We start from the raw sequence: 15,158 nt of genomic DNA, 5'->3' as shown, positions 1-15,158 counted from the left end.
GAACAAAACTTTACTACGTGCTTGAGATTCACTTGGTCTCTGTCTCAACCTTTGTCTCTCATCAGTTTCATCAAAGCTTTTAGGAGACACAGAAGCATTTTGATGAAAAGCAGACTAAGTCTGCAGGGTGATACTGAATTTTGATTTTTTTTTTTTTTGGCAACCCTGAAGTTTTTTTTAAAGCAAAGTACTGTGGCTTTTAACAGAAAAAAGTGTGATTGTAAATGGTTTAAAGTAGAGCATCTAGACAGGAAAAATAATATTTCATTTCATTCCCCCAGGCTCTTAAAAGCATCTGGTAGCTGATGAACCTTTCAGTAGCAGGGAAGTAGGAGGTCAATGTTAAACTGAAAATGTCATGCAAGTGTCAGATTCCTTCTCTTTTGAAGAGTTTCAACAGCTTTTACCTACACTCTGGCCTAGCTCTTTTCATGAGCTGGTAACAGCTCTGAAAGGCATTTTTGTTTTTATTTTTGTTACCAAGAAACTTTCCCTCCCTTTCGTTGCTAAGTTAAAAATAAAGACAAGGAAAACTAGCCAAGCAGTTCTCTCTTTCCCCCTAAATCACCTTGATGTTTGTTGTTCCAAACAACAGCTATGCCTGGCTGTTTGGTAGGCTGGTAAAGAGATGAAGGATGTTTGAAAATATTATTTCTGCAGAGCGAGACTCAAGGAGAAAATACTGAAAACTTCTTTTAGGCTGTTTCCTCTTGGATTATTGAACCTCTTTCTGTTCAGTCAAGGTATCTGGACAGCTATTCAATCAAGCTCTTTCTTAGGCGCCATTTGACAACAGATGTCTGTGCCAGCGTCACCTCACTCCATTTTCATATTCATCCTAACAGCCTCACCATCTCCTTGTATCTTACTGCAGCTCACATCTCCATGTAGACTCCCCATAACTACTGGTCTGTCACCTTTATGGCTTAGGTTGTGCCCGTTCAACATGTCAGGCTGCCTGACATGTCCTGATGGTGACAGCTGAGCCCTCAACACTGTCTCTCTACGCTGGCACCAACACGTGACATTGGATGTAGATTTCACCCTTTTGTAAATTTTGATCTGTTTCTTGAAATGATGATCCATAACAATTATCATCATCATTATTCATCATTATCATCATCATCCTGGTGATCTAGAAAGACATCATTAAAACTGCTTACTTGTAATTCATCTTCATGACCGTGAACATAAGATTCAAGTCCAACTGTATAGCAAAGGCCAAATTCTACCGGTGTAGAAGTAGAAGTTAAAAAGCCCTCTTATGTATTGGATGCTTACTGGATGATATATTCACCTTTACTGTCATGGGCAAGAGCAGAAGGTAGGTTGGCACTGAATCTACCTATAAAATGTTTACACTCTACCCATTACAATAAATGAATAGGCACTGAATGCTGGAACCTTGGTAATACTGGCACTGAAATAACAGGCATAAGTTTTAGTTGGAATTGGTTGGAGACATCATCCTGGTCTCCTGTCTTTAGCAGAGGCAGTTCTCAGATGACAAACAGACACTGCTGAAACAGAGCTGCTGAAATAGCATCTCTAGGATGCTGAAGAACTACATGTACAGGAATATGCAACCAGGAAAAACCTGCCATCAAACTGCATTTGAAGCCGTAAGGCACCCAGAAATCTCAGGAGTATATTGAAAGCCCCACATGCAATAAAATGGGAAGACTGAAATTCTTTTTTTTGTAATGTGTAAGATGTCAATCAAGTGGAGCACTGTAGCAGTGTGGACACTGGGCAGGAAGACAATGGGAGTGACGAAGGAGTCACTAGTTGCTAAAAGCCATTGCCTCACTCATCAAAAGAAAATCTGAAAGATATCTGTTGATCTACATAGGGAATCACAGTGTCCCAGAGGGGAAGTGAAATGCCAGCATAGGTTGCCTGGAGAATTTCTGCTTTTGGGAATGGCTCCAGCCCCACTAGAGCCTGTTTTTGCAGTTTCACCACGGAAAGTAGGCAGGAGCGGAGTGGTTCACGTCACTCCAGGACATTTGATGCAGGTCTCAGAGCAGAGTCTGGATGGCGCTCAACCACTTCTCTGCCTTTCTCTTCCTGCCAGATGCAGTCTTTTTCTTTCTTGAAGGCTACTGATCATGCTTCTTCAGTCCAATGGTCTTCAGGAAAGGGGTGAATATCAGGCATGTGGTCTGAGAAATTCCTTCTTTTTCTCATCAGTTTGTGCACTGACTGCAGGAGGGCAGCAAAGTTCTGGCAAAACTGCTGCAATTTTCTTTCTTGAAATAAGGCAACTAGCTAGCAGTGCCCTCAATCACAACCTTTCAGAGAGATGCCCAAAGCAAAATAAACAGGCATTTATAAATCTATTGCTGTCACAGAGCTTACAAGTTCTTAGTTTAGTTGCCTGTGCTTAGCTGGTTGTTTTTCTTCTGTACAGCAGCATGTATTTAAAATATTCCTATGCAGATTGCAGCCCATTTAGATCTGAATCCTGTTAGATGCTGAGCAAAATTTGAATAGTGCTGAGAGATATCAGCTGCCAAGGAAGAGAGAGTAGGCTCAAAGTAGTTTGAGTTGCCCAGCATCTGGCAGAGTGCCTTAACATTGACTTGTTCTTATGTTAGGATAAAACTGGCAAGGAACAGGGAAGCAGTTTAGGGCTCAATTAACAAACATCCTTTAAAAAATGTATTTCACTTTCTGCCTTAGGCTTTGCCTTAGGGCTAGCCCTGTTCACAGAGCCAAGACTAAAAGAGCAAAACTGCTTATATACATAATATCCTGTAAACAGTCATCCCCTCTATAATGTGAGTAATTTAAAACATCTCAATGTCACAGACACCTCTGGAAAGGGAATCAATCAGGCTGATATTAGGTCAAATTAGTCAGTAGAATATCTAAGATTGATTTTTAAAGGTTTCGTTTTGGTTTGTTTGTTTTCTGTTTTGTTTTGATTTTGGTTTTTCTTAAGTTTTTGTAGTGTTTGAACTGGGACAATTAAAATAGTATCTTTTGAATTTGAGCATAAAGTAGGCTGGGCTGAAGGAGTCATATGGCACAAGGAGACTGTTGCTTTGTCACAGGCATGGAGTATATTGTGGTGGAGAGAGCAAAGCTTTCCTGATGTTGGAACCTACATTAGACAAATCTCATTATTATGGCAGTGGCCACTTCTTTCCTATTGCACTTCACAAAGATCCAGAGGGCCTGTGCTATAACTGTGGGTAGTTTTGACTAATTCTCTTGTGTATTCTTACAAAAGGTTGTTATGACAAAGAGGGATGCTTTTTTTTGAGAAGTGTTTTTCGAGAAGCAGTGGAAGTCATCTCTGCAGAGTGACTCTGACAGGGGCCATGATACTGTGATTCACCTTCTAGAAGGAGCTACTGCCTGGAGAGAGGATGTCCCACTGCTCCTCTTCTTATCTGCAAATCATCTAGGAGACCAGGGAATTGAGACTCTTCAATGCATTACAATTCTTGTACTCCCTTAATGGGGTCAGTGGCCATACTACCCTTGGCTGAATTTTCTGAGGTTTTGCAGAGGTCTTTGGGCAGAAGTTAAAACTAAATCAATAAAAGGGCAAGACGAGCATCCATCTGCTTTATCTTGCTAAGTTTATTTCTGATTATCTGACTTTATGAGACCTTTTCACCTCTCCTCCCACTCAAGGCAAATTCAGAGGGTATCAAGGGAGAATAAATCCCTCCAGACCAAAGGGGTTCTCTTAGTCTTCATTCTATTTGTCTATACAGTTTCCCTAAGTTGCTATGAAAGTGTCAAAAAAGAAGATCTACCTAACACTTCTATTTATTTTTTTCATTTTGAAGTGTAGACAAGAGTGTGTCTGATCACACACTTTCTTCATTCCCTTTGGAGAAAGACACAGAATAATATTTCTAAATGGAGCTGACTCAAGATTTCTTAGCACCATAAGCAAAACTGGCTTTTGCTGCCCACTAGATTGAGCTTGGGGCTGCTCATACCATGGGGAAGAAAGAGATAGCAAAAAGGATATGGAAGAAGATGCTGCACAGTGAGATAATGAGCCCTGGAGAGCCAGGCTTGCTGGTTTTACTTCTACAGGAGGAACAGGACACAGGGCTGACCTTTGGGAATGAGACCCACTGCCTCATTTCCTTAGCAAGACAAGGCACAAGAACCAGCCCACAGAGAGTTTTACACTGGGTACCATAATTCTGACCAACTATGAGCATGCACAGGGTCTCCTAAATGTATCCAAGTGGTAGTAACTGATCTAAATATATAAAATGCTTTAAAAAACAGAATGAGTGACAAATTCTTAAACCAAACTTCTTTTGCAATCATACAGTGTTATTTTTATATTCGTTCTTGTTTATGAATTGAAACTACAGTTGTTATCTAGATTATGTAAATTCAGTTTTGCTCTGGAAGTTTAATTTTATTTTTTTAAGATGTATGATTTGAAAAGAATGTTAGAGTATTTAAAATTTCCCCTTGAAAAGCCATTCAGATTTTAAAGAGGAGTCACAATTAAACATTGCTGTCAGTTAAAGATGGATAGTAGTTTTTTCATCTTTGCTGAGACTGGTTTTTTTTTCCCGCAGTCCAGAATACTTGAGTGCTTTGTCTTCTGTGGGGGTGAAGTCCTTTGTTTTCTTACTATAATATATTTTGATGTGGCACCTGCTGCTGTTCTTGGTAGACTTATTCATAATCTAGTTTTACACACAGATCTAATAACGAGTATAGTCTATTTTTTTTCAGTTCTGTTTCATTGTCCATCCCTATTATTTCATATCTTAAGCTGATAGGGCATGAAATTGTCTACCAATTTGCTTGTGCGGTACCTGGTAGACCTGAATTCAAGTGGGATCTCTCAGTATTATGTCCATCATAATTAGCCATTCATGTTGCATCAGCAGGAACAAAGTCTTCTGAAGAACTTGTAGCCCTTTCAGTTATAGACTGACTACCTTATATTTTGTTAATCAGGAAGAGATGTTGCATATCTTTATCAGTAATGCCTTTTTCAGCTGTGCCTGTATAATCTGCTTCTTTCATTTACCTCCTTTTCTCTGCCCTTCTATTCTGCTCTGCATGTCCATTTATCCTCTTCTCAAATAAATAGTTCAGATCTTTCTGTGGTATAGTCCACAAAGTCTCAGCTTACAGCCTTTGTTTGGCTTTTATGCTTACTTGACTGGACCTTGTGCAATTGGATAAAATCCTGACTGGGTTTAGTAGAATTGCTTGTGGTATAGATTAGGAGAAAACTGGTTTGTTAAGTGTGTAAAGTCACCAAAATTCACTGCAGGATATGGAAAGGAGTGGTTTAAAAGAAGGTCTGGGCATTTTGAAAAACTTCCAGCAGGTTATTTGATACTTTGATATTTCCAAATACTGTCTAATTTATAAACCAGAATGGCAAAGACACTTGCAAATGAGAGTGAGGCTCAGAAAGAAAAGAATCATTAAGACATTTCAGCTCCTCAGGAAATGAAGACTGCTGAGTGCGTGTGTAAGGATGAGCTTAGAGTTAGAAAGCACGGTTTGTAATCATTGTATGTGAATTTTTTCTACCTGTATCCAAAATTGCTTGTGATTCACTTAATTTCTCCCATTCTCAGTGGCTATAGAAATGCAAATTCACCTTGTAAAAAATATGATGAAGCACAGCTTTGTTTCTCTTGAAAAGCAGTATAGTATCCATTTGTTGAGAATCAGTTTGCTATTCATGTACTGAAAATATATTTTCTTCTTTTCTTTTCTCCTTCCCATACAAAATATTTGCACCCTTGACGCCTCTTTCATCCTCCTCATGTTCTAGTTGCTTGTCAATACAAAAAGTCTCCGAGTTGGCAATATTTCATGCAGGGCCACTGCACCATCTTCAGCTTCGCTGCAATTAATAATCTCCCCTGTCCAGCCCCGTGTTCCTAATGTCAAGCTGGTTTTGCTCAATATGACCAGTAAGGTAGCACATACTTCTATGTTGAATCCCACTGCTATTTCTGGAGGTATCTCCCATTAATCAAGAAGGGTACTTTGTTATAGTGCAGCTAATGTTATCACCAAACTTTAAGTACAAAGTTGGAATAATAATGACTCCTGTTTTGTTCAATGAAGTTAACACAGCTGAATAGCTTCCCTGATGGTTTATTATATTAGTCTTTCAGCACATTGACTGATTTTTTTTTATTACCATGAAAGCTTTTGTCTTATGAAAATTACTTAGGACCACAGGTCAATGTTTTTCATGTCACATCTCCATAAGAAGTACATTGCTTCATTATACTTTGTATTCTGTCGCTGCAACCTGTATGTCACTTAAATTTATTTGTCATGAGACCACTGCCAGGCTGCCATTAGATTGTTAAAGGATATTCAGGAAATGTTGTTGCAGTAACCTTTAGAGGAAGACATATGGAAATGGACTATATCTGTTAATTAACATTTCGATATGCAAGCCTTCTGAAGTATAAGGCCTGGTATGGATCACTACACATGAGCAGAATATTTAGAGGGATGGTGATCCTGTTTTCTTCTGAGGCAACAGATGCTCCAAGTTCAAATTGCCTATCTGTCTATTTAAACTAGGAGACTAAAATGCTAAAGAACAAAAATGAAGTCCATAGAAAGATCAAAATATACGTCTCTCTTCTATCCATCCACGCCAGTCTTCAAAAATAAAATGGCCTGTGATGCTTGTCTGTCTCAACAATGTTTAAAAATGCAGCTCACAGAAAGAGAACAGACGGCATAAGGAAAGAAGAAAATGTTGATCAGTTTGAGAACCCATGGGAGTAGGTTCTGAGGTGTTTCAGGTTAAGCTGAACCAGGGATCCCAGGCCTTTGACTCATCACCCTCCCCTTTGGAGAAGGCACTGACAGAGAAGAGCTCACATGCTGTGATTCTTCCCAGACATGTCTTGGGAATAAAAAAATTGGTCTGCATGCACACAAACTGAAGCTGGGGAGAAAAGAGCTTTCCTGCCTCAGACACTATGATCTCTAACAAGACCTGTATTTTAAGGGATATTTAGAACATTAATTGTTCATACTTCAGGACTGGTCAGAATTTCTGAAGCTAGAGTTTTTAATGCTGATCCCACAGTATGTACATGAAGATGGCATAATCCAGCACTGTTGAAGAAAGAGGCTCACTGCTTTTCTGCTTGCTAAGCTTTCATCTGCATTGGTTTCCTGACATGATTTGGGTGTGGGGCTGCAAAAATTCTTGTGGCAGCATAAAGTAGCATAGGAACATGCTGGGTTTTTGGACGTGGCAGGAACTGTGTCTACCAAAACAGATTTAGATTAAAATGGGAGCAGTAGTCCCAATAGGCAGGTGCTGACAACATGGAATAAGGATAGAGTGAGGTTGAAGCAGGGGCTTGTAGCCCAAGCAAGTATGCTTATTTGAAAATATACATAGATAAGTGTGATATATGTGAAAAGCATAGTGATAGATAATGAAAAGAAATCCATAGGCTAAGGAGGACAGAATTGTTTGCTCTGATGTTGTCCATCAAACCTGGCAAACACCAATTTTGCAAGGTTTGACCTACCTGACCCCACTGTATGTTAGCCAAGAGCTGCAGCACAATCCGAAGAGCCTAAAAAATGGGTAGGAAGCAACTGAATACAAGCTTCTTTCCTGTGAACATTAAGGTAACTGGAGGAAATTGAAAATTTATGGTGAACTCAGACAAAAGACTGATGGCTAAATCAAGCTTTTTGTACTTTCCCAAGCATCAGGTTTCATGGATAGCGCTGTGAATTCTGGTTATGTGCATGTGCCTAGGTAGCTATGCTCATAGCATCTCTCCAAGTATTAGCATGTTTTTGTTCTTTTTGGTTATTGCCTGGCACAAACAGCACAAAACAGGTTGCAGGAGCTCTATAATGAAGCTGAAAAAACTCAGAGAATGCAGCTGTGGCTTTACATATTTGAGAGGAAAAACTATTGAGAGACCAGAAATATAGGAAGCCAATATAATTATTGTTTCCATGTTCACTGTTGTCTCAGGCAAAAACCAAAACAGAGGCATTAGAAAGAACTGCAGTGTACCTTTCATGCAGGTTGCTTTTCACTACAGTGTATTTCAGCATCCAAAATTACACTGCTGGAAAGGTTCTTCCTACAGAATTTGCTGCTTTCTTTAGAGTTATTCTTTTTCCTTATTGCTTATAAGCTTGAGGCTAACCAGTAATTCTCAAAATTTCTTGCTTTTCTGGAACCAGTTTGCTCTGTGAAGCAAATCTGGATGCCCACAAGTTTTGCTTGAATTTTGGGGTAGCACTAAACCCTGTTTTCACCTGGGCTGGGTAAAATAAAATGCATTGTAATGTAGACATAGAAAAAAAGAAATTGCTTTAAGGAATATTCCAATGCAGTTCACTAACCATTTAGTATTGTTCTACTTTCCTGAGCTTAAATCTCTACTGACATGAATCTTTTATATCTTGCAGTGCAAGTTGTACTACTTGGATAACTAATACAGTTAAAGCAGAGCTTTCATTAGACCTCATAAAGTTTGGAGTTAGTCATGATCTTTGAGCAATTGAGTCTTCATTTTGTGATATTGAAAAGTTTTTATGTTTTAATAAACAAGTATTCTTGAATGTATTCCTTGAATGTATAACTTGATTTTAGCCATCACTGGTTTTAAAAAAAAAAAGTTGTCTGAAACGTGTTTTTGAGACAGTAATTTGCAGTAATTCACCCTTTTTCCCTTTCTATTTGTGGCTCTTAATGTGGGTTTATTAGCATGGGAATTAGAATAACGACATTAAATAAGATAAGCAGACAATGACAGAGAAATAAAAGGGAATTGTGAAAGTCACAGAGGCAGTTCTAACAAAAACAAGGCCAAAGCTTGTCTGTGTATATAATTGTGCCAAATTCAGAACTGTTTATGGAAATTATATATACTGAAATATGGCATGGTTTACCTGGAGTAGAACATAATAAGGTTGTTGAACAGCTTATTTGTTTCAAAAACATACTTGGGGCTACCCTAAAACTAACAACATTTTTAGGCCAAAGTGGTAAAAAATATATTAATTTATTTTGCTTAGAATTCCAAGCTGGTATCTTGGTGAACTTCATGAGGTTTCTCCCATCCCAGTTCCTGAGTCTATTAAGGTCCCCGTGTATTGAAACGTGGCTTGGTATCTGTTGAACCATCATTCCCTTAAAATAGACGTATGTTAGCCTTGTTTCTAGTCATCAGGGACATCCTCTGACTGCTGCAGTTTTTCCCAGGTGACAGGCAGTAACCTCAGAGTCATGTTGAACGCCTCTCTGGACAACCAAAGGAACCACTTACATTTGAGTATGTCCAGCCTGTGGGCAGCTCCTGGACTACTGCTCCCCTACTGATGGTTGCCCCTCTTCTTTGCAGACTGTACAAAACACAAAGGTCCAGAAGCAGGCTTTGCCTGTGAAGATAAAGGGAAAAAAGGTATTTAACCTTTCCAGTGCTAGTTCTTCTTCTCTGCCCGTCAACACAACCACGTTTTCACTGCAGCTTATTTTTGCAGGCTCATGGACTTGTAGAATCCCTCTTTATGAAGCCTTTGAGCATCAGATCATTTTGGCTTTCCTGATTTTGTGGAAAACATGCAGTTGTAATTGTTTTATTCCCTCTTCTTGCTTCCATTCCTTGTACATTCACTTTTTGCATTTTAGCCCTCATCAGTGTCATCAGACTTCCTAAGCCAGCTGACAGTTCACTTTTTACCTGTTTCTGAGATCAAGAAGTGTTTTGCCTGTTAAAAACACCCTATAAATAACATCTTCTGTAATGTTTTTTCCCATAAATGGATGGACTGGAAAAGAGGAAACAATCTGAAAGAGAAAATTTCAGTAAAGGCAATCTGTTTGATAAAATCATAATAAAATGCAAAAGTTATTAACAGAAACTGTGGGGCAACAGTCTTTATCAAAAAATATTTTACTGATGTTGATAAACTGAAATATTTTTTCTTGGTCAATGTCCGTTCTTTGTTAATCTCTTCTCTCCCCACTATCCATAGGGAATGAATACCACGTAACCAGACAGCCGTAAACCTTCTGCTGCAGACCACTGATAGGAGTCTATAGACCACCAGTTTGGGAAACCTCTGCTTTACACTTCTAAATGATTCGACATTTGTGTAAGTCAGACACATTCTGGTATTATGTAACAAAATAATTTTATAGCCATGTTCATTGTAACACTAAGAGGTTCAGACACTGTACGAACTGTTTACTTTTGCAAATTGTCTCTCTAATAATTAGGTGATAAAAAGTGAAAGTGTATGTGAATTCTAGATATGTCCTTAAAATGTGGGTGAAAAGCTATGTGCTGTTTACAGTCTGTTAAAGAAATCCTTGCCACAGTGACACATGTGGTTACAAGGTTTGAGCTGGGGGTTTTTTTGTTTGGGTTTTTTTTTGTATGAAACAATATTACTAAACGACTAAGGTCCTATTATACTGGTATTTAAGATAAGGCTCAGCTGTTCTTACTTAATAATGCAACTGACATGCAGAAAATACGGAGTTGACAAACACTCAGAAAATATTTTATTGTCCTAACCAACTTGAGTATTTCATGCAAAGACAAATACTGGTATTTGACCTTCCTCTGTTGCTCTGCCCTTTTATTACTTCAGAATGAGAGATACTGTGGAAATGCTAAAGTATTACAAGGGGGAAACAATTTGACTAATGTAGGTTGAAGTGTTTTATGAATGGAAACTGAAACACAAGCTATAGAGAAATCACTTAAGTCACTACGGAGATGCATCCATTTCTGGTAATGCATAAAAGTTAATTAACAGTGCAGAGAACTGGAGGCAATTCGGAGAGAAACATTATTAGAGGAGGATGTACAAAGAAAGTGAAATGTCTTTCAGTCTACTGACTAAGGATAGATGAATATCTGCAAATGTCCATAAATGACCTTGACAGCAAGGAGAGAGAGTCTGTTTGGAGATGTTCCTTGGGGTGCTCAGTCTGTGGGAGTAATAGGATAAAAGAACAGGTGATCAGGTTGTGATGTGAAAGATTAAGACCTTTTCCATCCTAATATCTGGCAGCTACTGAAGGCTGCCACCATACAGCCCATAAATGCAGAAAAGAAAATGTTTTTACTGATTGAACATATCATATATGGCCACCTAATATAAATTGAGGTTTTCTATTGTACATATAGCAACTGCAAGTGGAGAACAGAAAAAGCCACTGAGTACTGGATACATTTCAAGACAAGGAATAGTAAAGCCATTGTTTTGTGTATTTAAAGCTAAACTAGAAACTACTGCTTCAAGTATTTTGAGAACAGTCCTACTCTCACAAGGAGGGAGACTTAATAATCTTAATAAATCCTTTTAGACTGTATTTCTTGTTATAGGATGATAGAGTTTCATAGTGCCAGCCCTGGATAGGCTCAAAAAAGTTATTAACCTCATGCATCTATTTGCACAGACCTTGCTGTTTTCATTCTGGGTTTTTCTTTGTAGGGACACTTGTGCATAGAACACTTGGGAGAAAATAAGTGCTCAATCTGTGCCTGCTCCTGATAGCTGAATTCTCCTATCCTGAGTTTTCTTACCATTTTCTAGATGGATTTGGGATATGGAGTTGGCGAACAGTTACAGGCTACTACTGGTGTAATCAAGGAGAGCTAGGATGGAAGAAAAGCCTCAAATCTCCCTTGATTGCATGTCTTCTGCTGCCACTTTCTTCTCTCCTAGATTTTTCAGAATTTTCCCTTGTTGTAGGTTCTCCATGCATGTTATATGAGTTCTCATATCGCTGTCAGTATTATGGGACTTTAAAGCTTTAGCCCTATTTCTTCTACTCAAATGGTAAAATGAAATGGATCTCTGCATCTTTAATCAGGTTAAGAATTATTAATATTATAAAAAATCATTTCTATTCCATGATCAGTTAGTCCAGAAGCTCTCTTTCTCTGTTGATATCCAGAATGAAGATTTAATAGTGCTGCCTCTTATTTTGAATGGTATAGGTGAAACTCAGTAATTAGTCAACCTGTGTTGTTTAAAAAAAATAAAATTGTAAAGATATGACCTTGCTCCTTGCTTGTTTGAACTGAATCCTTGCTGTATGCCTCATTGACTAACCAGGCATTCGAACAGTTCACATACAACTCGCTGATGTTTTGATGCGTGACTGAGCTCTACAGATGAAGGTCCAGCAGAACTCCTGGGAAAGTGAGCTCTGTAGCAACTGGAAGCAAAGCTGTATTAGCTGGATTCTTTCACTTAGCCATTGCCCTAGACTGTGTGAGCTGGCAGTCAGCTGGGAAAAGGAGATAGAAATATCTTCTTGAAAATATTTCTACTCAAATGAGTGAGGGTGTAGATCTCCTAGTTACACCAGAGTAAAAATAAAACAAGAGTGAGAGACAGGAGGTAGTACAAAAACAGCAATTTGAGTTATTGTCACAAGGGAGCATTACACATGGCATCCCATAATGCATGAGTTAATCATAACAACATTCTTTGAAATGAAGTAGAAAAGTAAAGAACATGACAAGACTTATATTCAAATGCAATAAAATCTTATTTGAAAGTTGTTTACATTTTAAAGAGTAGTAAATTACGGGTAGGTGAAACTGGTCTGTGAAAATTCAAGGAACTTGGCAGAATTCATCCATACAGTGAAATTAATTTGAGGCTGGTTTTAACAGCTGGTATATTTTCCTCCATAAGGTGTCTACTGATTGCAGCAGGCTCCCCCTTGCTGGAGACTGAGTTCTGTGCAGCAGCCCTTAAGAAAGCAGTGCTGGCAAACCAGGCTCAGACATAGTGAGGGAGCTTAACTCTCTTTGCACCTTATATAGTTCCTTCATTGGCGTAATTTAGAGAAGTAGTGGTGGAGCACAATTACTGCACTGTTACCTGGACTCTGCAGTAGCATGACAGATTATCACCAAATACCTGTGACACCCAAGGTAGGCCCTCCCAGCAATGTTCCCTACTGCTTCTGACAAGAATATCTTCACTTTGGCAGGCTGTTTTACTCAGCAAAAAGGGGCCAAGTGGGGGTCCCTGTGGGACTTCCCAACCTTGTGCTAATCTAGAAGTAACCAGGAAAGAGAGAAACAGGAGGAAAGACAAGATCAATAAAATAAATGAGGTGAGGAAGAAAAGCATTAAAGCAACAGAGACAAAGCAATTAAAGCAAAGCAAAAAAAATAAGGACAGAGGGGCAAATCCACTCTCTTGTCCAGGTACATCCCTGGGGCTTCAGCAGTGCATCCCTGACTGTAATGGATATCCTTGTGGAGCTAAGGCATTCCCTGAAACATGACTTTTGTCATGATGCATGAGAGCACCTTCTAGAAAGCAGTTGTGTGATGTATGTTACCCAACCTTCCCTGAAAAACTGAGACCTTACTGTTGATATGGGTCATGACGTGGTTATGGGTCCTAAGTGCTGAGTTACATATACCCTTGAAATTAATTTGGCCATTGTGTACCAAAATCTAATTTATTTCCTCATCATCTCCCAACCATTAAATTGCTAGAGCTGAGTTGTATAAATGCTTTAAAGACAGCTTCTAGTCACTAAGGAATATTGCAGAAAATTTGCCTTCCAAGCATGGTTATGTAACGCCCACTTATTTTAATTAGACTTTAGCTCTCAAAGTCCCACTTTACCTAAGTGGCATGATCCCTGAAACACAGTAGAGATCTGTGATAGTAAATGCAATCTATCTACTCCTTTCAGCAGTGACTTCACCTTTAATATTATGTCTCTCAGGCATGTGAGCCCCAAGCAGCTACTTGCAGTGTTGTCTATTATTAGTGCTTACTCAGAATAGGCCTTGTTCTCTATGAGAAGTGCAAGAAATGTCTGTGTAAGCATTGCACAGCTTTAATTCTCCTACAGAAGAGTGGTCCTCTGGGAGGAAAGTCAAATAAACATCAGCCTAAACTGTACTCCAGGTAGCTGAAAACCAGGAACAGGACCAAACCCAATTATTCACAAAGTGATGCTGATGTTAGTCTTTTCCCAGGAAGATACACCAAGCACAGACAATTTTTTTTTAAAGTAAGTAAATTTCAACTAATTAAAGGTTTCCCTTCCTTCTAGTCTTACTTGAGAACTTTTTGCTGCATTGAAGTCTTCAGCAAGCATGAGAAAGGTGTAGTGATTACATCCATTAACTCCTCTACCCCTGCAGCCAGCTACCTCTTCCTCCTATGTTTTCTGGGGTGTGTGCTGTTGCAGAATATGGAGACCTACTTGGCCAGGCACTGAATGAATACAATTTCAGTGTACAAACCAAAAAAGAAAGCCAAATTGTACATTTGTCATATCCTAAAAGGAGGATTTGTGTAAGAAGGTGGCAACAATCCGTTTCTGTTTTTTGGTCCAGCATTTCTGCACTTCTAACTGAGCGGACCAAACAATTTGTTTCCATGTAATCATGGCAAGCCTACAGGAAATTCCTGATAATTGTGTTATGCTTTGTTACGATGATGAATTACTGCATATGTTTCTGCCATACTCATTAGTCTTTGCAGTCTTCACCCTGCATGTGCAGAGATAAATTGGACACTGAGACTAAAAGGCAGTGTCCTCATGAACCATATTGGTTTAAGGTCACCTTTTTTATCTTGCTTTCTGACATCAGCTGCTCTTTTGATTATGAAAATGGGAGACATCATATGTTTTTCTCTCATTGTCTGATTTAGAGACTGAATACTTTATAGGAAATGCCATCCCCTAGTAAAAAAGCAGAAATTAATTCCAAGAATAAGTACCTTACAAAAAAGCAACAACAAAAAATCCAATCCTGCATATAGATAAAACACTCTTGGAGCAAAAAGGAAATGTGGGCTCTGCCTGGAGAGAAGAGATATAGCTGATAAAAATTCAGGAGTATATAGATTGGTACGGGAACTCGAATAAAGCTGTTTAGGGAAAGGGAATAAGCAAGGCAATAATTGAATGATACAACCCATAGTGAGCATTTGCAGCAGTTTGTTTTACTGAGTGGATTGTTTACTTCTCAGAGCAGTCACTGCAGTCAAGCAGGAAAAGAAATGCAGTCGAGCATCTGCTACATGTCTTCTTTCTCTCAGTGGACACTACAGTTTTTGCCAGACATGACACATACACACAAGAGGTATGTTGGGAAGAAGCTCAGAGAATTTACTCGGTCATCTGGCAA

The 15,158-nt window shown here is 38.8% G+C and overlaps 1 long non-coding RNA gene across 1 annotated transcript in view; it reads left to right on the top strand.

Annotated features, from left to right (window-relative positions):
- LOC108504604 overlaps positions 1–15,158 on the top strand; it is a 162,105-nt gene that overhangs the window by 89,880 nt on the left and 57,067 nt on the right. The window contains exon 3 of the long non-coding RNA XR_001877183.1: positions 10,003–10,122. This is a non-coding gene — a long non-coding RNA (uncharacterized LOC108504604). The remainder of the gene's footprint in view (positions 1–10,002; positions 10,123–15,158) is intronic.

This window comes from Lepidothrix coronata, unplaced genomic scaffold, assembly GCF_001604755.1.
Source record: "Lepidothrix coronata isolate B3197 unplaced genomic scaffold, Lepidothrix_coronata-1.0 Scaffold169, whole genome shotgun sequence".
NCBI classification, from domain to species: domain Eukaryota; kingdom Metazoa; phylum Chordata; class Aves; order Passeriformes; family Pipridae; genus Lepidothrix; species Lepidothrix coronata.
Note: the sequence above shows the minus strand (reverse complement) of the source record. Positions and strands in the feature narration are given on the sequence as shown.